The 24,065-nt window shown below is 44.5% G+C and overlaps 1 pseudogene; it reads left to right on the forward strand.

The window, feature by feature from the left end:
• The first annotated feature begins 521 nt into the window (after positions 1-521).
• LOC133082674 (aldo-keto reductase family 1 member B10-like) lies at positions 522-23,117 on the forward strand (annotated as a pseudogene).
• The last annotated feature ends 948 nt before the right edge of the window (positions 23,118-24,065 follow it).

Genomic DNA, 24,065 nt, shown 5'->3' on the forward strand with positions numbered 1-24,065 from the left:
TCCCTGTTCGGGGAACTAAGACCCCGCATGCTGCTCGGTGTGGCCAAAAAAACAAACACACAAACAAACAAAACATAAAGAACTTACAATAGTCAGCTGAGGTCTAAGGAGTACCAAGAAAAACAATTAGTTACCCTTGTGTTATCCTGTGGGTAGGGCCAACAGCCAGCCAGTCTATATAAATCACAACCAGGAAAACAATAAATCAATCCATTCACTGTCTCTGGAATGGCTCTCTGTCACATTGGCGTGGGTTAGCCTTAGAGATGGTAGATACGGCCAGCTTGGAACAATGATGTGAGGTGTGATTTAGATGCCAGTGTGGATAAGTGTCTATGCAAGCGAATTCAGGAGCCAGCAAGAGGCACAGAGAGGCGACATAACTTGCCCAAGGTCACACAGCTGGTTGGGATTCGAACCCATGACAGGCAAGAGCCATAGGTCAAGCACTCAAAGACTGTGCTGTCTCTCTGCATAGCTAAAGGGGTGATGTAGAGGCCAGAGGGGCAGAAGCCACCAAGATGGACCAGCAGAGGATCGAGACTCAGAGTGGCAATTCCAAGGAGAACTGGGGATGTGGGGGAGGGTCAGGAAGAGAATGAAGAAGGGCTCCTAGTTAAAGCAAGAAGAAAATGCCACAACGGATCCTCCAGAGATTGACCGATTTCTCTTTAGGGAAATTTCAAAAGCCAGGGTAAGTGAGGGAGAGGAGGAAGGGCTGGCTGAGCTGAGGTCCAGGGCCAGCACTTGGGTTTCTCTTAGGAACAGGGATTGTGTTGACTGGGCCAGAGCTTCTCAAACTGTAACGTGCACCGGAATCACCGGGGGATCTTTAGTGCAGATTCTGATCCAGGGGGTCCTGAGATTCTGCACTTGTGACAAGCTCCCGGGAGGTGCTGGTCCAGGGACAACGTAGATTTTAAATGGCAGCTTAGGTCTTCCAAGGCAGTCCCTCCAGGGTTCAGATGGGGCCTAGCCTTCAACAGGATGAGATTCTTGGGTGGGAGGTTCTAAAACCAACTGCCCAGCAAAACACCCAGGGGCCTCAAAGCTATATGCCCCAGACAGTTTCCCAACAATAAAGACCTTGAACCAGCTGTCAGGGCTCCCTCTGATGGTTTCCAGGCTTGGAAATAGAAGATGTTCAGGAACAGGTGGAGAGATACGTGTTTGCGGGAGGACGAGGGAGTCTGCGTCTCGACTTCGTGGCCGTTCCATACGTCTGTGTTCACGCAGGCACAGGAGGTCAGCATTTATTGAACTAACCTTACTGAGCAGTTACTCTGCGTAGAGCACTGTTTATCACCACTATGTATACGGTCTGTAAGGATACATCAAACAGTTAACAGGGGCCATCTCTGGGGCATGGAATTTGGAGCAGAAAGTTTCCCGTGACTTTCCACTTGAGGCAGTTCTGTGTGGCCTGAGTCGTTAAATAAGCATACTTTACACACTGAGGGACAGGATATACCATCTGACCTACTCCAGATACACAAAGCTTTTCTTGCTTCTATGCCTTTGGACAAATGCCTCTGTCCAGAATGCCTTTGCCCGCTTGGCAAACTCTGCTTTCAGGTCCTGCTCTCATGCTGCCATGTCCAGAAAGACCCCTTGGTGAAATCCCAGGTTGAGTCTAGGCTCTTTGATGTGCTGTCACAGTATCCCATCCACTCTTTTATGAGAGTCTTTACCACAGCCTATTATAAGATTGGGGTCTTTTTTGCTCTTTCTTCTGCCAGACAGTGAGCAACTTGAAGGCAGAGGCTTGGTTTCCTTTCTTCCTGTATTTCCAGCTCCCAGCTTAGGGCCTGGCGTATAGTAACCACTAATCCCTGTTCTTTAAATTAATCATTGTGTTGATAGGTACACACACTATTGTTTTTCACGCACTTTGGGTCTAGTTTTCAGCTGCTACCATCAGATTTGGGGATTTGGGGGCCCTGCTGTGATCCAGATCAGGACTGTAAAATGTGGTCACGATGGTTTACCACACCTTGTGTTTTGGGCCAAGTTCCTAGTTGGGCTTAACAGCACCAGAGTTACCACTTGTGGGGCACTGAAGTCACTTAGTGAGCAAACCCAAATTTAGGGTCCTGTATCAATTTTCAACCATCACACAGCCTGGCTCAAGTGAAACTAGAAGTAGCTGTTGTCAAGCTCGCAATTTGTTCAGGCTCTCACCCTTGTCATTGACCTACATTCCTCATCTGTAAGTAATTTAAATTCACCTGATGTTTTGTTTGGAGAAGGTAGCCCAGTCGCGCGTCAAGGCAGATGGCCCCAACCCTCTGCTGGAGAGATCTGTCTCAGCAAATCCTCCCCGAGGGACTACCTCTCAACCTCTTGAGTTAAGCCTTGGAGTCGAGCACTGGCAGGCAGCACTGTTCTCTGGCATTTTGTGCAAGAAGCAGGCTGGGAAGAAAGAAAACGAGTTTATTTGCAAAGGAGGAACCGATAGCAACAATGACAGAGGACAAGCTGGAGCTCAGACACACTTATTTTGAGTGATACAAATCCTCAGGGACCACAGCATTTTGGTGTGAACAGGCCTAGCATTTTGCACTTATGTGAGCCAAATCATATTCCATTATCCACATGAAACTCTGAGGCTACACTGTCTAATAGAGTAGCCACGATCCACGTGTGGCAATTTAAATTTCAATTAACTAAAATGAAATAAAGGGACTTCCCTGGTGGCGCAGTGGTTAAGACTCTGCACTCCCAATGCAGGGGGCCTGGGTTCGATCCCTGGTCAGGGAACTAGATCCCACATGCCACAGCTGGGAGTTCGCATGCCACAACTAAGGAGCCCACAAGCCGCAACTAAGACCCAGCGCAACCAAATAAATAAATAAAATAAAAAATAAAATGAAATAAAATTATTCAGTTCTTGTGTTGCGTTAGCAACATTTCAAGTGTTTAGTGGCCACAGGTGGCTGATGGTGACCATTTGGACACCACGGACATATAATATTTGAATCATTGCAGAGAGTTCTGTCGTCCAGTATGTGTCTGAGTGTGCAGCAAAGTGGTGTTTGTACTCTTTTCTCTTCACTAAATATGCCCCTAGAGCCTTCTTTCTGATCGTTCTCCAAACCCTCTGAGGGCACCTTGCCTATTAAGACCAGTTCTCTGAATGGAACGAAAGGGAGCTAGGAACAACTAAGCCAGCGATCACTGTCAAGCACAAGCTCATTATTTTCCATTTCTTTTATTTCCAGCCAAGCCCCCGCTGCCCTTGCCACCCGCTCACAGGGTCTCAGCAGCCCCCAACCAGCTCACATGCTGTTTCCACCAGGACACATTTCACACATGTGAAGGCAGGATTTCCAGAGTGAAGGAGAACTGAACACTTCTGGGGTGAGGTTTTAACAGCTTCCCCATATGTGAGGCCCAGGCCATTCCTCTTGGGACTGGTCTCAGATCGTATGGTTTCCAGCGTTTTGAAGGCAGCTTTGAATACCTCTGGATGTTTTATAGGCTGAGGAAATTGGGGCCTCATTTTATGGTATATTATAAAGGATCTCACCAGAGTAAAGAAGAAACTATGTCCAGATTCAAAGCAGTTATTTATAGAATGGTCATTCTCTTATTTTTAAAGAAAATACTTGTACCATATAAAATATGGTACATATTTTATGGTACCATATAAAATACATACCACCAGAGTCAGGAAATAGTTAGGCATAAGAAGGAATAGAAGAATTGATAAAGAGGAATGGCTCCTTTTTAAATGTTATTTTGGGGAGTTCCCTGGTGGTCCAGTGATTAAGACTCCACACTCTCAGTGCAGGGGGCATGGGTTCGATCCCTGGTCAGGGAGCTAAGATCCTGCATTCCGCACGGCACAGCCAAAAAAAAAAAAAAAGTTATTTTTCTTAAAATACACTTTATATAACATATATGTGTGTGGGTGTGTGCATGTATGTGTGTTTGTATATATGCAAAAATTGAAAGTTTTTTGTTTGTTTCTGGGCTCCCCATTAGTATCAAGAAGATGCTAGAGACGATGATGAATCAGACATCCGCGAGAACCCTGGAAATCGAGAAAGGATCATCAGTTTGGATGCAGCTGAGCAAACAGACCTGTTATTCCAGATTTAAAAGGCATTAAGATGCCTCAGTTTCCTTAAGTGATCCCCTTTTGGGAGGCCCTAGATGAAAACCATTTGGAAAAGCCACTGACTGAAGTGAACACATACTGGACTCTATTTCCCCCAGTGTTAGTTAGCCATATTCTTTTTATTTGTTTATTTATTTATTTAATTAGTGGGTTTGTTTGTTTGTTTGTTTGTTTGTTTATTTATTTATTTATTTATTTATTTATTTTTGGCTGCGTTGGGTCTTCGTTGCTGTGTGCGGACTTTCTCTAGTTGTGGTGAGCGGGGGCTACTCTTCATTGCGGTGCACGGGCTTCTCATTGTGGTGGCTTCTCTTGTTGCAGAGCACGGACTCTAGGTGCGTGGGCTTCAGTAGTTGTGGCACGTGGGCTCAGTAGTTGTGGCTCACGAGCTCTAGAGCGCAGGCTCAGTAGTTGTGGCGCACAGGCTTTGTTGCTTCGTGGCATATGGGATCTTCCCGGACCAGGGCACGAACCTGTGTCCCCTGCATTAGCAGGCGGATTCTTAACCACTGCGCCACCAGGGAAATCCCTCCATATTCTTTTTAAATTACCAAGTATTTCATCAGTACGTCTAGAAAGCAGTAGTGTCTGTTGTTTTGTTTGTTTGTTTGTTTGTTTATACCAGGCTATCTTCCAAGAATGGATTTAAGACAAATATAAAGCATTACATACTTTGTAATCAACTGCTACAAATTTGTCAATCATTATAAATATGTTGATTGCTACATATATACTTCTCATACATTGTGTCAAATGTATTGTTACAAGTATATCTTATCATTAAGTGTATCAGTTGGAATAATAATTAAACATAAGAGAGAAGGTTAACTTTAAAAGTAAGTGAAGAAATCAGGCAAAAGAAAATAGACTGAACTGCCCAACATCCATGCTGTGGCCATATACTTGGTTCTGAGCTTCCAAGCAGCCAAGACAACAAGAGAAACACAGGCAGTTACATGATCCAGCATCCATAAAGCATAAACTAGTTCCTAAGGAGTTCTGTTGTCCCAGGTCCTAGCAAAGAGAATAGTATAAAAGTGAACGAGGACTTCATCAGTGACCCCATGAAAAATAGACAAGTTTGATATGTTTGTTCTTCTAGTAAGGCCAATGGAAATGTACAACTCTGAAAGTTTCAAAAAGCAATTCTTAGGCAAAGGGCTTGGGGATCAAAATATTTTTGTCTGGATAAAAATCTTTCTGATGGGGGCTTCCCTGGTGGCGCAGTGGTTGCGAGTTCGCCTGCCAATGCAGGGGACACGGGTTCGAGCCCTGGTCTGGGAAGATCCCACATGCCGCAGAGCGGCTGGGCCCCGTAAGCCAAAACTACTGAGCCTGCGCGTCTGGAGCCTGTGCTCCGCAACAAGAGAGGCCGCGATAGTGAGAGGCCCGCGCACCGCGATGAAGAGTGGCCCCCACTTGCCGCAACTAGAGAAAGCCCTCACACAGAAACGAAGACCCAACACAGCCATAAATAAGTAAATAAATAAATAAAAATTAAAAAAAAAAATCTTTCTGATGGATTATTTAATCCAAGGATAAATTGTAGAGCTGTGGTTCTTGGTGTAAGTGAGGAGATGATCCAAATGTTTGAATCAACTGGGAACCTTTTCAAACTACATAAGCACCTCCCCATTGCCATCCTCCCTTGAGATTTGTTAGGACTCTAGGATTTATTTTAATTGAAATACAGCTATTTACAATGTCGTGTCAGTTTCCGGTGTACAGCAAAGTGATTCAGTTATACATATATAAATACATATATATATATATATTCTCTTTTTACATTCTCTTCCATTGTAGGACTCTAAGATGTTTGTCCCCAAATTTACTAACAATGAGCTTGTAGTGAATCCCTCATGTGTGTTAGGGTAGGAACCTCATGGAGAATGGAGGCTGTGGTGAGAGGGTAACCAGGAACAGACACAAAAACCACCTAGGGACCTTTCTCCATGAACTGCCTTGACGTCACCCTAGACCGAGGAGTCAATGTGTCGGATGGAGCCGGGTTGTGTATTCTTAGCTACCTTACCAGGAGGTTCTGATGCAAAACTCCTTTGAGAAGTGTTAACTAGAGCAACGGCTGGAACATGTACTGTTTGAGTGGACTCCTGTAAATATTTTTTTCAAGAAAAATTGTCAAAAAGAGTGAATTGCAAACTATACTCCCCAGTGAACACAGCCGGAGTACCACTCCTCTGTCATTCCAGTTGATCAGTCCTGTGATGGATTTTCCAGTTAGCTCATCCCAACACAGCCACTGATTTAAAGCAGGGGATACCAACAGAGAGGCATTCCTAACAGGCAGTCTCCCTCCTCTGCCTACTCACGTGTCTCTGGACACAGGTAAGATAGTCTGTTGGTCAGAATCCAGATTCCATCTGTTTCTTTAGATCTTTGACCTTTGGAGGTGCCCCATAGTTTCAGATTCTGCTTCTATACCTCTAAGCCCTGCTCAAAATGCCACTGATGGAAAGAGATCATATTGATGTTGTATATTTAATGCCTAAAAAAAATTTGACACCTAAAATATTTTCAGTGTTTGCTGAATTGATTTAAATTAAATTTATATATAATAATGGTGATGTGAATGACATTCACTCTTATCAAACAGTACAGATAGAGAAACTACCCACCTGGCCCAGGTAATTTGACATGCCTTGAGATTCCTGAACCAACACAAAGTAATAAAATTTAATTTCTAAAATATAAAAGGAGGAGGATGAGGAGAAAAAGAGAAAAAGGAAGAAAAAAGAAGGACAGCAAAGCCCTCAGTTTGCTGCGGAGGCAATACAGGCCAGACCACTCCTGACAGATGCGTGAAGAAGCTCCAGAAATTTCTTCTACTCTGGCCCAGCCCCCAAGTGTCCCAGAGATACTTTGATTAGGGCTCTTCTTCCCTTCTTGCTATCCAGTTTAAAAAAAAAAAAAAAAAATTCCTGGGACTTCCCTGGTGGTCCAGTGGTTAAGACTCTGAACTCCCAATGCAGGGGGCCCGGGTTCGATCCCTAGTCAAGGAACTAGATCCCACATGCATGCTGCAACTAAGAGCCTGCATACCGCAACTAAAGATCCTGCATGCTGCAACTAAGACCTGGCACAGCCAAATAAATAAATAAGTAAATAACAAACAAACAAATGCACATAGTTGCAGGTGCATTAAAAAAAAAAAAATTCCTGGAAATGAGGGTAGGGCATTACAGGGAGGTAAATGCACAGGGAATTCAGCTGACTCTGGGATTGGTTGAAGGGACGTTGATCAGAAACTGGTTTCTCTCCACTAAAAATGAGTGGCACCCAACTTGTAACAGCTTTTAGAAAACTCAAAGATACCCTATGGGAGCAATTCATTCAGCCACTCACCAGTAAAAATAACCCTGATTTCCATTGCAAAATGGTTTTCACTTAAGAAACAAGATGAGATTTGATTGGATTAGACTGGATTTTCTGTTTTAGCTTCAATGGCTAAGTAATGACTTGGGATTAGGGTGTTATGTTCTCTTTTTTCTTTTTCTCTGGCTCATAAGGAACTATGAGAACCTACATCTTTGGCTGGGGGGTTATCTCTGTTAATATTTGGGGTGGCTACAGCTTATTGACAGGAGGTAGGGGGAGATGGATTTCATTCTTTCATTCAAAAGGCAGGCCTGGGATACTGGTGCTACTTGCACTGAAAATTCCTTTCATGAAAGGTGGGTGGAAGAACATTCCATCACGTTCAGTTTCCTGTTCCCATTTCAAATGCAATGATCTGGTTTTGAGGAAAGAGAGAATATTTGTGCTTATATAGTTCATGAGAAGTCTTTTGAAATTTCTTACTTTTACTACCTTGAAGAGTGGTGGGATAAAAAAACTGTAGAAATGCAAATATGCTGGCATGCTTGCATTTCCTTTTGTACTTCTTAAAAAATTCATTAAAAAAAAAAGACCTGTGTTCTGGCCTCCTAATTTCTAGTATTCAAAGGAATGGTGACTTCTGCACAAAGTCCAGCCAATATCTTTAGGAAGCTTTAACCCTGTATCTCAGGGCTAGGATTTCTATTTTTAAAATTTTTATTGTAAAATAAAACACAGATACAGGAAATCACATAAAGCAAATACATGTCTTAGTGAAGTAGTCTAAGTTAAGCACCCGTGTGCTTGTAACCATTACCAGGTCAACAAAGAGTTTTGCTAGCCACTCCAAAAGCCCCTTATTTGTGCTAAATCCTGGTCCCTTCCTACCCTCTCCCCATAAGTGACCATTTTGGCTTTTCCAGTAATCACTTCCTTGCAATTTTTAAGTTTTGTTACCCAGATACATGTACCTAGATATTATATAGTTTTGCTGATATTTTAAAATTTGATGGCTTTTAAGTCTCTTTTAATCTCTAGGTTCCCTGCCCGTTCCTTTATTTTGCTTATAATTTATCTGATGGAGATCATAGACTAATTGAACAGTAGCGTTTTCACAGCATGGAGTTTGCTGATTGCATACTCGTGGTTTCCAGCTTTCAAGATGGGTGCCAATGACCTGCACTTCCTGTCATTCATACGCTTGTATAGTCCCATCCAACGTGGTATCAGGGTTGATCTGTGTGACCAGCAGAATACAGCCAGAGTGATAGTGTGTGGCTTCTGAGGTTTTATCATAAATGACATTGTGCTGCTTCTGTTTTTCTCCCTTAGATTACTCAGCAGGAAGTAAGCCACCACGTCACGAGGACATTCAAACAGCCTGGGAGAGGCCCACGTGAGGAGGAGCTGAGGCCTCCCACCTGTAACCAGAATTAACTTACCAGCCATGTGAATGACCCACCTTGGAAGCAGGTACTCCAGCCCCAATCAAGCCTTCAGATGACTTCTGCCCCAGCTAACATCTTGACTGTGACCTCCTGTGTGACCCTGAGCCAGAATCACCCTGCTAAAACACTCTTGAATTCCTGACCCAGGGAAACTGTGAGTATAATAAGTGTGAATTGTTGTCTTAAGCCACTATGTTTTGGGGTAATTTGTTATGCAGCAGTAAATAACTAACACAACACTCTTGGTGCAGCTCAGTATGTTCCTCTGTCCTCCATATTTCCTGCAATTCAGCATCTGGATCCTGAGATTTGTCAGACTCAGTTCACTTCCCTTTGGCAAGACCACAGGATGGTGATGTGTTTTCCTATCAGGAGGTTCACAATGTCTGTTTGTCTCTCTTTTGATGATGTTACCAGCCAATGATGCCTAACGCCTATATCTGTGTCTTCATCAGGGGTTGCAAAATGGTTATTTTTGAACTTTATCCTTTCTTTTTCATTTATTAGTTGGAATACTTTTATAGAGAAAGATTCTCCTCATTTACTATCTATTACCCACTGGTATAGTTCATAGAGGAGAGGTGGGATAAAGCTTTGATTCACTTTCTTTATCACTTTTTAAGACTACAAATTGGTGTCCTGTCCTCCTATAAAGGTGACAATTATCATCATCATCATTCTAAATATTATTATGAATTCATGTATTTAAACATATTTGATGGATTTCAATCCATGGCAATTATTATCATTGTTAGGGCTCATATCTGGCCAGTGGGAGCCTCATCAAGTTGGTTCCTGAGTCTTTTGACATGATCCTGGCTGCTTCTGAGAGCGTCCTTGCTATCTGGTATTAGAAGATGTTGCAGGTTCTGTTGTGTCGTGTCAGCCTTTTGATAGCAATGCTCTTGGCCAGGAATGCCTGAGGCACTACTTGTGGCAGCCTCCACAGACGCTTCCTCGACCAGAGCCAGTATGGTGGCTGGACCAGCCCTTGTGGTTCTTAAGATCCCAGGATGTACCTTAGCAACAACCATCAGGGAACTCTGAAGAATAAAATTTATTACTCACAAATCTTGGAGGGTACCTGACACACCCAAGGGCCATACAGGGAGGTCGTAGGTAGAGAGGGGAGAAGGAGAAAGCATAGACCTGGGGCTCTACCTTTATTAGAGTCTGAATGTGGGGATGTAGAGTTTCGTGGATTCACTCTTTATTGGCAAATGTAAAGCATAAGAGCGGGAATGAGGGAGGGGGAAGGGAGATAAGGGGTCACACAAGCGGTCAGTTATCTAGGCCACCCAGGGCTTTCTAAAAGGGGAACTTCATGGGTGGGGGCAGCCTGATTCCTTGTCTAGTTGGTTTACTTGTAGCTGTGTCGTACAGCGAAAGCTTAACGTCAGGCACTTACTCATCTTGTACATTTCCTGGCCCAGACTTGGAGTCAGTCGTTTCTCCAAGAAGCCCTGGGGGTTTTTTAGTGAGAAATGATATTTCAAGACCACTCTGGTCACTGGGGATCATCCCGGGTGGCCTCGGCCTGCAGCGGCTTGAAGCAGGACTTCGGTTCCCCGGCCAGAGATTGAAATCAGGCCGCGGCAGTGAGAGCCGAATCCTAGCCACTAGACAACCAGGGACAGTGGCCAGTGACAAGGCCCTGGCCCATCAGCTTAGTAGAAATGAATTCCCACAAAGAGACGGAAAGCAGTGCAGCAAGTAAAGTGTTTATTAGGAGGAAAAAGAATACATATGAACACGGGCGGGCTCAGAGAGAGAGTCGCGCCCTCGTGGTAGTTTGAATCACTTATATGGGGCATTTCTTCCAGGTTTCCTCTGGCCAGTCACCTTGCTTTGCCGGGCTCTGAGTCCGTATTTGGTTCATCTCAGGGTCCTCCCTTGTGTGCGCGCTCATGTCTTAGGCAAGATGGATTCTGGCGAAGAGGCCTGTGGGTAGGTTGACATCACCTACTATGGCGTGGCGCCCCCTCCCTTTTTGACCCCCGAGGAGCCTTTCTGCGCATGTGTAGTCGGGAAGGTCTCCTTGACCTCGAGAACGAGGAATATGTGGTCTCTTTATCTCTTATCTGGGCAGGGCTCAGCTTCTCCTCGCTCCTGTTCCCCCTCAGGGGAGAAACTCTAGCTGCTCAGCCTGGGGCCCATCTGTGTCCTGCCTCAAGGAGAGCTTTAAAAATCCTGATGACTTGGTTCTCCCACCCACACCCCCCAGATTCTGATTTCCTCCCTCTGTGGCGTGGCCTGGGCATCGGAATTCTTTAAAGCCCCCCAGGGGATTCCAGTCTCTGGCTGCATGAGAACCACTGCTCTGGGGGCAGCTTCTCACCCTTGAATGTGCGGGCAAATCACCTGGGGCTTTGGTAAAATGCAAACCCTGATTCAATAAATCTGAGTTGGGTCCCAAGATTCTGCTTTTTTTTTAAAATTAGTCAGTGGAGTGTAAATTGACACTTTGAACTTCTTAGAACAATCCAGCACTATCTACCAAAATTAAAAATACCTATGTGCCTGACCCAGATTTCCCCCAAAAGGTATCATTACCGGAAAACTGGGTTTGCCTCTTGATAGGTGTCGAGTCAAAAGCCACAACCAAGCCAAAGGTCGGGAGAAGGATTTATTACTTGCATTAAGTAAGGAGAACACCGGGGATCTTTCCCAAAGCTGTGTCTCCCAAACAGCAAAACTGGGGAAGTTTTAAGCTAAGCGTGCATGCGTATTAATGAAGGGGCTTGGGCAGTCAACAGAGGCCAAGCTTTAGTTGATTGAAGTCATGAGGATCAGAAAGGTCAATATGATCATCCCTTAGGTTCCAGTTGATCTGGTGGTTCAGTGCTTCAGGCTAGTCTTTACCGTTGAAACAGAAGTCTTTACAACTGATTAAAAAAAAAAGTTTTTTAATTGAAGTATAGTTAATTTATAGTGTTGTGTTAGTTTCAGGTGTACAGCACAGTGATTCAGATATATATATATATATATATATATATATATATATATATATATATATATATATATATATATATTCTTTTTCATATTCGTTTCCCTTATAGGTTATTACAAAATATTGAGTATAGTTCCCCTTGCTATACAGTAGGTCCTTGTTGGTTATCTATTTTGTATACATATACATAATACATATATATAAAATATATATATACTATATATATAGTAGTGTGCATATGTTAATACCAAACTCCTAATTTATCTCTCCCCCGCCCCTTTCCCTTTTGGTAACCGTAAGTTTGTTTTCTATGTTCATTGGTCTGTTTCTTCAACTGGTCTTTGCTGTTGTTATTTCTCTTGTGTGATAACAGGCAATGTTTCTGAATTCTTTTTTCCCTTAAAATCATTAATTACTGAGACCTTTTCAAGGGCAAGCATTGTGGCCAGGCTTAGATCACAAAACGGCTTAAGCCAAAAATGGCTTCTTTTATATCAAGAAAGCCACGCCTGGTTCTCTTTCTCTAGGGATCCCCTACCCTCTCTGCTTACAGTCTTTCTCTTGCAGATATACATAGGTGCAAAATGACATATGTATGCATAAGTCATCACATTAGAGTTTGTACAGCAACCTAAATGTTCATCAGTAGGGAACTGTTTAAATAAATGATGGTGCATCCATTGAATGCCATAGAAGACTCTAGACTTCAAACACAGTAAGGCCATCCACGTGTACTAACAGGGAATAATTTGTAAATGACACTGTTACATGGAAATAAGGAAGTAGAAACTATGTAAATGTTGACATTTTTATCAATACAGACTATCTAGGGAGGGTTGTGTAAGAATTGGGAATAGTGGTTGCCTCCAGAGAATTGGGAGACGGGTATCAAATGAAAAACAAATCCAGATTTCGTGAGTAATTCAGGACTTTATTCAAAAGGATTATTGGGATGGGGTGCAAGAGATGATTGCAACAGAGCAAACCCTCCCAGCACCGATCTGCCAGCTCTCAAGGGTTAGACGAGAGGCGGTCTTCTTTCCTAGGGAAGGAACCAGGTAAGGCAGTCATGGGACAGTCATCAAAGAATGTCTGCACCTGAGTGAGGCTTTGCCTGTCCTCAGGAGGGATTATCTGTTGGCTCAAGCTGAGGGTGGGCCAAAGCTCCAGGGTCTCGGCGAAGGAGAGGAGCTTAACCAAAGTTTGGTTGTCAAGCATTTTGTTCTGATGGATCAATGGGTACAACAGTTCATCGAATCATTTTTAGGGCAAAAAATGGGAATTTCGAGCCTGTGTCTGGCCTTGTCGTATGTAACAAGGGTTTGTCCACAAGTCTTATCTAAGTCCTATGGGGAAAGGTGGTTCTTTGCAGTAAGCCTGTTCCCGGAACACAAAAGCGTGGGGTTATTTCTTAGCTTTCTGCGGTTTTCCAGGTGCATAGGGCTCGGGTAGAGAACAATGTTGTCATTGGAGAGAGAAGGAACAGGGTGTGTTTTTCATGGCATATGTACTTTTGTACTTGTGAATTTTATCTATCCAGAAATTAGAAGTTTATGGAGTTCCCTGGTGGTCCAGTGGTTAACGCTCTGCGCTTCCACTGCAGGGGGCACGGGTTCGATTCCAGATCAGGGAAGGTCTGCATGCCGCACAGTGTGGCCAAAAAAACCCCCAAGAAAACAAAAATCAGAAGTTTAAACAAATGCAAAATCTTAAAATAAATTTTAAATGAATAAGTAGAAGATCACAAATTCCAGAAACCTCTTTCCTTGCTACAGTTGAGAATTCTTCCAAAATGGCTCTGGATGCAGAAAGGAGTCTTGGGGAGTGTTTCTTAAAACTTCGGTGAAAGCGCTGAGGTTAGGAACTATCCAGTGTTTTGAATACTCGGTTCTGAGCGTCCGCCCTACAGACGTGAAGGGCGCTGTGGGCGTGAAGGCGGCACCCTGCTGGGTGCAGAAACCACCCCTATCTCTCTCTGGGTTTAATTTCACAGACAGGCATTGTGTTCCCCACGAATGTGCTGAGTTTTCTTATCTCCACCTCTCCTACACTAGAACAAATCATGAAACCGGAGACAAACTGTAGCCCAAATATATGCAAGTAGAGAATTCCTGTTCCTCTGCTGAAAGGGATTTTGCTGAAGCCCTGTGGTTGTCACACGGAGCCCTTGTTAAGCAGAGTGAAGACAATTTGGCAGAGTTGGAGGATTTTCTCTCACCACTGGGGACTAATCTTATTTTAATCTTCATTTTCGACCTCAGCCAGAAGTCTCACCATTCCGTCATCAGCGTGCCACTGTTCCGTCCTACAGGTGCTTAGGCAGCGTTTACAAACCCAAAGATGCCGGCCTTGGCAGGACGCAGGTTGTATAGAGCGTTTGTTAACTTGATCTGCCTCATGAACACCAGAAACTTGATTTTAGTCACCAGTTAAAGTTCACGAGTCCACTTCTCTTAACAGTACTTAAAAGAGTTCTCTTACTAAAGATAGCATAATAACAGGATAATTAAACCCACTCTCGGGAAATGAACTGTATACAGCTTTTTAGATTTTTTTAAATTTTATTTATTTTATTTATTTATTTTTGGCTGCGTTGGGTCTTCGTTGCTGCACACGGGCTTTCTCTAGTTGCGGCGAGCGGGGGCTACTCTTCATTGCTGTGCGCGGGCTTCTCATTGCAGTGGCTTCTCTTGTTGCGGAGCACGGACTCTAGGCTCGCGGGCTTCAGTAGTTGTGGCTCGTGGGCTCCAGAGCGCAGGTTCAGTAGTTGTGGCGCACGGGCTTAGTTGCTCCGCGGCATGTGGGATCATCCCAGACCAGGGCTTGAACCCGTGTCCCCTGCATTGGCAGGCGGATTCTTAACCACTGCGCCACCAGGGAAGCCCCTATACAGCTTTCTAAATACAGCTGTCCCTCAGTATCTGCAGGGGATTGGTTCCAGGACATCCCACCCCCACCCCTTTGGATACCGAGATCCACGGATGCTCAAGTCCCTTATATAAAATAGTGTAGTATTGTAAAGGAAAATAAAAATGGAGTTGGTATTGCTAAGAGAGCTCTCTAAAATGGAGCCGGGAGACCACTGAGGAAGTGGGACTTTTACATCTCAGCCCAGATGGAATCTGAACTTTTGACCACTTTTTGTCTTAACGCAGGCATCCAGAACATCTGCACAGTGTTCCAGAAACTCAAGACACTTATGGGACCCTTACCCTAAATAACTTGTGACAGCCTGTCCCTTAAGGACAAATACTTCCTTTTTGCATCAGAGCCAATCATAATTCTTGCAAGACAACTTTAACAACCTCATGGCTTTTGCCTTTATAAGCCCCTTATCCTTTCTCTTCCCAGGGTCACTCTTTGTTTTACCCAAATCTGTGTCTCCTGAATTGAAATTCCTAAGACCCCAAGCAAAGCTGTTTGTTCTTTACAGCTTCGATACTGATTGTTGTTCAACAACATTTGCATATAACCTACTCAATCCTGCCGTATACTGTAAATCATCTCTTGATTACTTATAATTCCTAATACAATGGAAATGCTATGGAAATAGTTGCTAGAGTGTGGCAAATTCAAGTTTCACTTCCTGGAACTTTCTGGAATTTTTTTTCTGAATATTTTTGATCCATGGTTGGTCGAATCTGTGGATTTGGAGCCTGTGGATACAGACGGCTGATTGTAGTGAACTTGAGCGAATAGAGACTGATCAGGACAAGGCTGGGGATGGACTAGTTGTGACATCAACTCCCAAGTTGGCCTTAGATGGAAATGGTTGATTCTTCAACAGGAAGGCCCGAGAATGTACATAAGAATGTACCTTGCAGACCTCTACCTGCAGGAGCATAGTTAACTAAGGGCCCCAGCAGCTGTGCTCTGAAGCCGTCACAGCATCTGTGCTGAGGCCACAACTCCCATGCGGTGCTCCCTGCCAGTAACCAAGTGTGATGGGACACTGAGGCAGCCTGTCACTGGGAGACACACATTCTTCTGTTGGTGGACTTAGGCTCCAACACATCCCAGCAGCTTTGCCGATCCTTCCTTTGTCTGCACAGGAGTCTAGGATGCTTCTACCAACCTGCTCTCCCACTCTCCTTCACTGGGGTCAGACTTACATTGAGGATTGAAGTGGCTCCAGCCTTCCCCAGCATTCTCCCCAGTTTCTCCCACAGGCATTTCCCCTGGTAAAATCCTCGCATGTTTAACCCCATCATGGTGAGTGCTTTGCGGAGGACCTACACTAACCCATGGCCATATCCAGATCCTTGCTTCTGTTTGCTGGCCTCATTGTGGACCTTGGGCCTTCTTGCCTCATGTCCCCACACTGGGGGACGTCTTGTGCCAGCCTTATTGGTATGGTTTCTTTTATTTAGAGGCTCTGTTTCAATTACAGTAAGTCCGCTACCTACGAACGAGTTCCGTTCCGAGAGCGTGTTCGTAAGTCCAATGTGTTCTAAGTCCAGCAAAGCCTAGGTACCCAACTAACACAATCGGCTATATAGTACTGTGCTGTTTAATAGGTTTATAATGCTTTTCACACAAAGAATACATAAAAATAAACAAACACAAAAAAACTTTTAATCTTACAGTACAGTACCTTGAAAAGTACAGTAGTACAGTACAACAGCTGGCATACAGGGGCTGGCATCGAGTGAACAGGCAAGAAGAGTTACCGACTGGAGGAGGGAGAGGAGGTGGGAGGTGGTAGAGCTGAAGGATCGTCAGCAATAGGAGACGGAGGACAAGCTGCAGTTTCACTCACGCCTGACGTTGATGGCACAGCTACTGGTTCCTTGCTGGATTCCATTCTATCTACCCTCTTGCAAAAAAACGATCCAGTGATGTCTGGGTAGTAGCTTGTTCGCATCTTTGAAAGTTCGCATGTAGGGGACTTACTGTATAATAAGTCTTAGTCTTCTGTGATTTCTGTTCATGAGGTGCACATCCTTTATAGGTTGTGTTTTTAAGATTTAGATTCTGCTCTCCCTAACTGTTACAGCATAGATTTGAGAAATTCCATCAAATTACGTCTCACCTTTGATAGAGGCTGGAAAACACTGGCTGCCATTCCCCAGTGACTTGGCCTGTCTTTTGTCTGTCTCTGTACTGCAGAATTTCAGGACATTCTGGGCTTTGCCTTCAGTCTAAGTTGGACTGAAGTTGTTGAAGAGGGTTAAAATGGTAGGAATTTTTGGTTCAGGGAGAGCAAGTTACAGATTGAAAATGACCCCAAAAGTTTCCCCTGGCCCAGAAGTCACTGACTCAATGATAATTCAGGTGTCTGATTCTGGTGTACCCACTGACTGTTTTACTACTTAACCCCTTTACAGTCATTGTGGGGCTACACACATACAGGTCATATCATTTCAGTTCATTGCAAATTATTTTGTTGGAATGGAATTTTGCCACATCGAATATTGAATAATATTAGTAGAAAACTGTGTGAGTTCAAGAACATGTTCATTTTGAAAATGAATCATCTCTACATAGGAAATGGTAATATTATCTCCAGGAAGGGATACTGAGTGATGAGAGGACACAGGCAAAAGGGAGGCTGACTTTTGGCCTAAACACTTTGAATTACTTTGGGCTGAGGAAGTATTACTACTTTTTCTAAAAGTTCTTAACAACAGAAAATGAATTAACTCATAATGAGCAACCAAACAATGAAAATATGATTCTCCTTCGATTATTTAGACCTTTCCCTTTACCTAACCGATTGAATCTTATGCTTGGTCTGCTGCCATCAAAACTGGATGGTGAAAACAAACAAACAAACAAAAAAACTGGATGGTGACTGGGACTTCCCTGGTGGTCCAGTGGTAAAGAATCTGCCTTCCAATGCAGGGGATGTGGTTTTGATCCCTGGTCAAGGAACTAAGATCCCACATGCCGCGGGGCAGCTAAGCCCACGCGCCACAACTACTGAGCCTGCGCGCCTCAACGAGAGAGCCCACGTGCTGCAAGCTACAGAGCCCACGTGCTCTGGACCCCACGTGCCACAACTAGAGAGAGAAAACCCGCATGCCACAACTAGAGAGAAGCCCACACACCGCAACGAAGAGACCGCGCTCTGCAACGAGAAAGATCCCGCATGCCGCAGCTAAGACCCAACACAGCAAAAAACAAAAACAAAAACAAAAACAACTGGATGGTGACAGTCCTGCTTGACTCCACCTCTAACTCTACTGACTACCGTCTCTCTCCTCTAATGCCTTTCTGTTCGCAATAATGTAGAATCTAATTCTCACTGCACCTTCACTCATTTGCTCCTGGGAATGGGTATTAGTTTAACCATCTTTGTTTTCTATGATGGTCAGCTTTCAGTTAAAGATGATAAAGTCTTTAAAGGGTCCATGTATATGTATAGGCACAAAAGTACCTCAAAGAGAAGGTAACTATCTGTAACGTGACGATGTTCTTCCCACTGAAAAAGTAAAATATCCCTATGTCTTTAAAAGCTGATGGCTTTTTAAGCGGGGAAAGGCTGTTAACAGAGAGGTACGGCACTTCTAAACTAACATATGGAAAATATTATAGACCAAGAAGTGAAAGAGTACTGAATTACATCCAGGAGGTCTCCCTGGTTATAATTATAAACACTTATGAAATCATCAATGTATAAGTGCAGCAATACGAAACCCTCAGCTCTTGGCCAGAGATGAACAAAGATTTTTTTTTCATTCCAAAGCCAATGATTTGTATTTATAACACTTCCAAGCTGAAACTAGCATTCTCATTACATGTATTCATAAAAATGATAAATGGGCCATTTCCTGATGAATGAGCAGATTTCCTAGCATTCAATGGAAAATAAAGTACAAAAGGGGGAAAATGTCACTGAGCAAACACCTCTGTTCCTTTTCTTTCTGGACTTACTGAAAGTGACATGAAAAATGAGTGTGAGGCACTAATTTCAGGGCTCCTAAGGGTAGGGTCTCAGGTGTAGCAAAACCAAGAGGCACTAAACCACTGCGTCTAACTTTCTGAACTGAGGCTGAGCCAGCCCTGTGAGGAGAGGAGAATGGACATGGTCTGGAATAATAATACCAGACCTTGGAATACACGAGGCGGTGCCTAGGAGGTTGCTAATCCATGGTACTTTAGGAGGAACTGCTGCTGTCAGGCCTGGGGTGTTAGCAGAGTTAAAATCAGCGACTCTCTCTGAGTTGCTAACTGAATTTAGGGTTGGTCCTGGTAAAGTGAGTCACCTTTCCAAATCTACAGTTCTTCATCTTTTTTATCAGTGCTCCTCTTGTATTTCTCCAGCTTTCACAATTCCTTGTCTCTCTCAATGCTTCATTCTCTTCTACAATTCTCCAGTCTCTCCCACAATTCCAATTCTTTCCCACGATTCTCGGCCTCTCCCCAGTTGTCTCTTCTCCCTCACAAATATACATTTTATCTGGTGTTCTCTCCCGTCATTGTCTCCCACAACCCTCCATACTCTCCCGCACTTCCCCACCTCTCCCACAGTTGCCATATTTTCCTACAATTTCTTGTTTTACCTTACAGTTTTACGTTTTCATTTTCTCTCACAGTTCTACATTCTCTCACAATTGTTTTCTTCCACAATTCCCATCTCCTCCCTCAATTCTCTTCTCTTCCTCAACTTGCCATTCTCTCATATTTCCGTTTCCCCCATTTCTCCATTCTCTCCCATAATTCCCATTCCCATCTCTCCCACAGTTGTCTGCTCTCCCACAATCCTGTCTTTCCACAATTCTCCATTTCCTCCCCCAATTTCTTATATTTCCTACAATTCTCTATCTCTCTATGATTTTTTTAAAATTTATTTATTTATTTAGTTTTGGCTGCGTTGGGTCTTCGTTGCTGCATGCGGGCTTTCTCTAGTTGCGGCGGGAGGGGGCTACTCTTCGTTGCGGTGCGCGGGCTCCTCATTGCGGTGGCTCCTCTTGTTGTGGAGCACAGGCTCTAGGTGCGTGGGCTTCAGTAGTTGCGGCACACGCGCTCAGTAGTCGCGGCTCGCGGGCTCTAGAGCCCAGGCTCAGTAGTTGTGGCTCATGGGCTCTAGAGCGCAGGTTCAGCAGTTCTGGCGCACGGGCTTAGTTGCTCCGTGGCATGTGGGATCTTCCCGGACCAGAGCTCGAACCCGTGTGCCCTGCACTGGCAGGCGGATTCCCGACCACTGGGCCACCAGGGAAGCCCTCTCCATGATTCTTTTTACTCTTTTATAATTCTCTTTTCCCCCATTCCCCACTCACTGCCCTGCCATTGTTTCTACTGTAATTCCTCATTCTCTTGCCCAATCAGAGGCAGCCCCCACAATTCCCTGTTTTCCCCACAATTCCATGCCTCCCCCTCCCCCACTCATCACTGTTCCCCCACAATCCCCTGCAGCCTCCCCCCACGTCACTATAGCTCCCACAATTCCCTGTTTTCCCCACAGTTCCATGCCTCCCCCTCCCCCACTCATCACTGTTCCCCCACAGTCCCCTGCAGCCTCCCCCCACGGTCACTATAGCTCCCACAATTCCCTGTTTTCCCCACAGTTCCATGCTCCCCCTCCCCCACTCATCACTGTTCCCCCACAATCCCCTGCAGCCTCCCCCCACATCACCATAGCCCCCACAATTCCCTGTTTTCCCCCCAGTTCCATGCTCCCCCTCCCCCACTCATCACTGTTCCCCCACAATCCCCTGCAGCCTCCCCCCCACGTCACCATAGCCCCCACAATTCCCTGTTTTCCCCACAGGTCCATGCTCCCCCTCCCCCACTCATCACTGTTCCCCCACAATCCCCTGCAGCCTCCCCCCACATCACCATAGCTCCCACAATTCCCTGTTTTCCCCACAGTTCCATGCCTCCCCCTCCCCCACTCATCACTGTTCCCCCACAATCCCCTGCAGCCTCCTCCCACATCACCACAGCTCCCACAATCCCCTGTTTGCTCCCTCGGTTCTGCATTCTCTCCCACAATCTCCCTACAGCCCCCCCCAATTCTATGTGGCCCCCCACAATCCCCCACTTGCTCCTTCAAGTCCTCATTCTCTCCCACAAGTCACTGTTTCTCTCAAAATTTCCCATTCTCTCCCACAATTCCGTGTTTTCTCTCCCACTTTTTTTCTGTCGGGCACTTCTCTGTGCTCTTTCCCAATTGTCTGTCCTCTCTCTGTTTTTCATTCTTTCTCACAATTCCCAGCTCTCTCACAATTCCCTATTTTTTCCACAGTTCCATAGAGTTCCTACAGTCTCCATTTTCTTCCACAATCCTATATCTCTCCTACAGTCCCCTAGCCTAAAATGCTCTATTGTCTTAGGATTTCCCATTCTCCCACACAATTCTCCATTTTTCTCTCACAATTTTGTTTTCTCTCAATAGTCTACATTTACTCTCACACTTCTTTTTCTCTGTCGATTCTCCATTCTCTTTTAAAGTTCTGTTTTCTGCCACAACTCTCTCTCACAGTTTTCCATTCTCTCCCACAATTCCTTGTCACTCCCACAATTCTGTTTTCTGTCCCACAACTCTTTATTATAGGACTTGACACAAAATTTTGTAATTATGTCTTAAAGTGTGTATTTCTCTTACCTATGAGTTTTCTGAAGTTGGAAAATATAAAATATATATAAAATGTATATATTAAGTTGTTTAACCTCTGTGTCTGTGCTGGTCACAAGACAGCCTGCCTACAGGTGCCAGTTCACACACTGTTTTATGAGATGAGCCTGTGCCAGAAGGGAAAGCAATTTCCTTCATCAATAAAGTCTTTCTATGAAAACAAAAAAAAAGTCATCCTGACTAAACACTTTGCTAAGTGCCATATCAGATTTACATTTTGGTATAAGCTTTTTGTCTTAGTTTAGACCAGTAACTGGCACTTCGTGGAGTGGCACTAGGGTAGCACTGCCCTTTATCACTTACAGTCTAGATCTTATTGTATAAAGGAGCAGTCGCTGAAGCGGTAAGAGGGCGGTAAAGGGATAAAGGAATTAATCTGGAACAACGTCATTTATTCTACTGTACTTATGGAGCATCTGTGACATGCCAGGTTCTGTGTTAAGTGCTGGGAATACAAAAGTAAACATTCTGGACAAAGTCCCTGCTTGAAGGCCAGTTTCCTTAACCAGGGCACAAGGTACCTATCTGCTTGCTCAGAACTGTTTCTGCACTGACCGTGGCCACCTTACTGGTACTCAATACCAAAGCCAAGATGTCCATTGTGGATCTGGGCACCTGAAGGTCTCCCCCAGGCAAAGTCAAGGAGCCTGTGAAGGAGGCCACTGATGCAGATATCACCACATTGTGCCTGTGTCTATCGGAAGAAGAATGAGATGGCGGAAGCCACCGAAAGAAGGTTGTGAAGAAGGAGGACCTCTTCATCATTGACAAGTTATGGCCCCTCTTCTTTGAAAGAACCTAGTGAAGGAAACCTCTCAGAAGACCCTCAAGGATCTGAAACTGGACCATCTGGACATTTATCTTAATCACTGGGATTATAGCCTGGGGATGACTTTTCTCCGAAGACAATAAAGGCAATGTCCTGGCCAGTGAAGTAACATTCTTGGTTGCCTGGGAGGCCGTGGAGGAGCTGGTGGATGAGGGGGTTGGTGAAAGCCATTGGAATCTCCAACTTCAGCGACCTCCAGATCAAAATACTCTGTATTTAATTTGCTTTAATTTAAATTTTTTAATTGCAGTATAGTTGATTTACAATACTGTTAATTTCTGCTGTACAGCAAAGTGATTCAGTTATACATATATATACATTCTTTTTTTTTAATATTCTTTTCCATTATGGCTTGTTATAGGGTATTGAATATTGTTCTCTGTGCTATACAGGCCTTGTTGTGTAACCAAAAAAACTATTGAACAAGCCCGAAACAAAATACAAAGCAGTGACTAACCAGATTGTCACTTGTACATCATGCAGGAGAAATGGAGCCAGTACTGCCACTCCAAGGGCATAACTGTCACACCATACAGCCCTCTGGGCTCTCCGGTGAAACCTTGGGCCAACCCAGAGGACCCTTCCCGACTGGAGGGTCTCAAGGTTGAGATTGCTGCAAAGCACAAAAACTACAGGCCAGGTTCTCATCAGGTTCTGTATCCAACGGAATGTGGTTGTTAATCCCCAAGTCTGTGACACCAACATGCATCGTTGAGAAATTTTAGGCCTTGACTTTCAAATTGAATGATGAAGAGATGGTGATCATACTCAGCTTCAGCAGAAACTAGAGGGCCTGCGCCGTGAACCCTGTGTCGCATTTGGAGGATTATCCCTTCAATGCAGAATATTGAAGCTGAATCTCCTGATTAGATTGCCCGGCAGGTGTTCGCCGTTCACTTCGCTGAAGTCTAACTCTCTCCACCAGAGTCCTATTTTAGCCAAGCTAATCTGAGATCATATTGAGCCTGGCCCTGCTGCAGGCCAGAATCTAGGGCAGTGTTGTATACTGGGAGCAGATTATCACAAGGAGATAGGATTCAGATGAGCAACTTACAGTATTTTTCACTTATTTGATTTGATCGCCAGGGAACTCTGCTAACACCGAGAATATAAAGATTAAAAGAATAAAGAATAATAGTGCAAAAAAAAAATTCCCTGCTCTTGTGGAATTTACTTACTAGTAGACAAATAGATCAACCCACCAATGAACAACCCAGTACACAAACAGATAAGTAATTTCAAAATGTGAAGCATCATGAAAAAAATGAAACAGCTAGTGTGATGGAGATTGAGGGGTAGTGCTGCCCATCTCCTGGGATCTTGTTAGAAATGCTGGATCTCAGTGCCTTCCCCCCACTGCCCCCACTCTGTCTTCCCCTCCAAACCACTGGGTCCAAGTCTGCCTCGTAACAGGTTCCCCAGGAGATCCGTGTGCACAGTGCAGATTGAGAACCCTGGATACAACCTCAGATGTGGTCGTCAGGAAGACTTCTCTAAGGGGGGGACATTTTAGCTGAGACCTGACTCATGAGAAGGACCCAGCCGTGTAAAGATCAGGACAAGGTGTGGTCCAGACAGTGGGAACAGCAAAGGAGAGCTTCCTGTGATTGGAATGAACAGGGGAAGGCCAGCGGGGCCTGCACGGGGTGACTGAGGGCAGAACGTAGGAGAGGATATGGGGACTGGAGCGTGCTGGGCTTCTTGGGGGGGTGGGGGGAGGTTTGCATTTTCTTCTAAGTGAGATGTGAAGCCATAGGAGGGTTTTAAAAAGAAGAGTTATTGACCTGACAACAGGGAGA

This window comes from Eubalaena glacialis, chromosome X, assembly GCF_028564815.1.
Source record: "Eubalaena glacialis isolate mEubGla1 chromosome X, mEubGla1.1.hap2.+ XY, whole genome shotgun sequence".
Classification (NCBI taxonomy): domain Eukaryota; kingdom Metazoa; phylum Chordata; class Mammalia; order Artiodactyla; family Balaenidae; genus Eubalaena; species Eubalaena glacialis.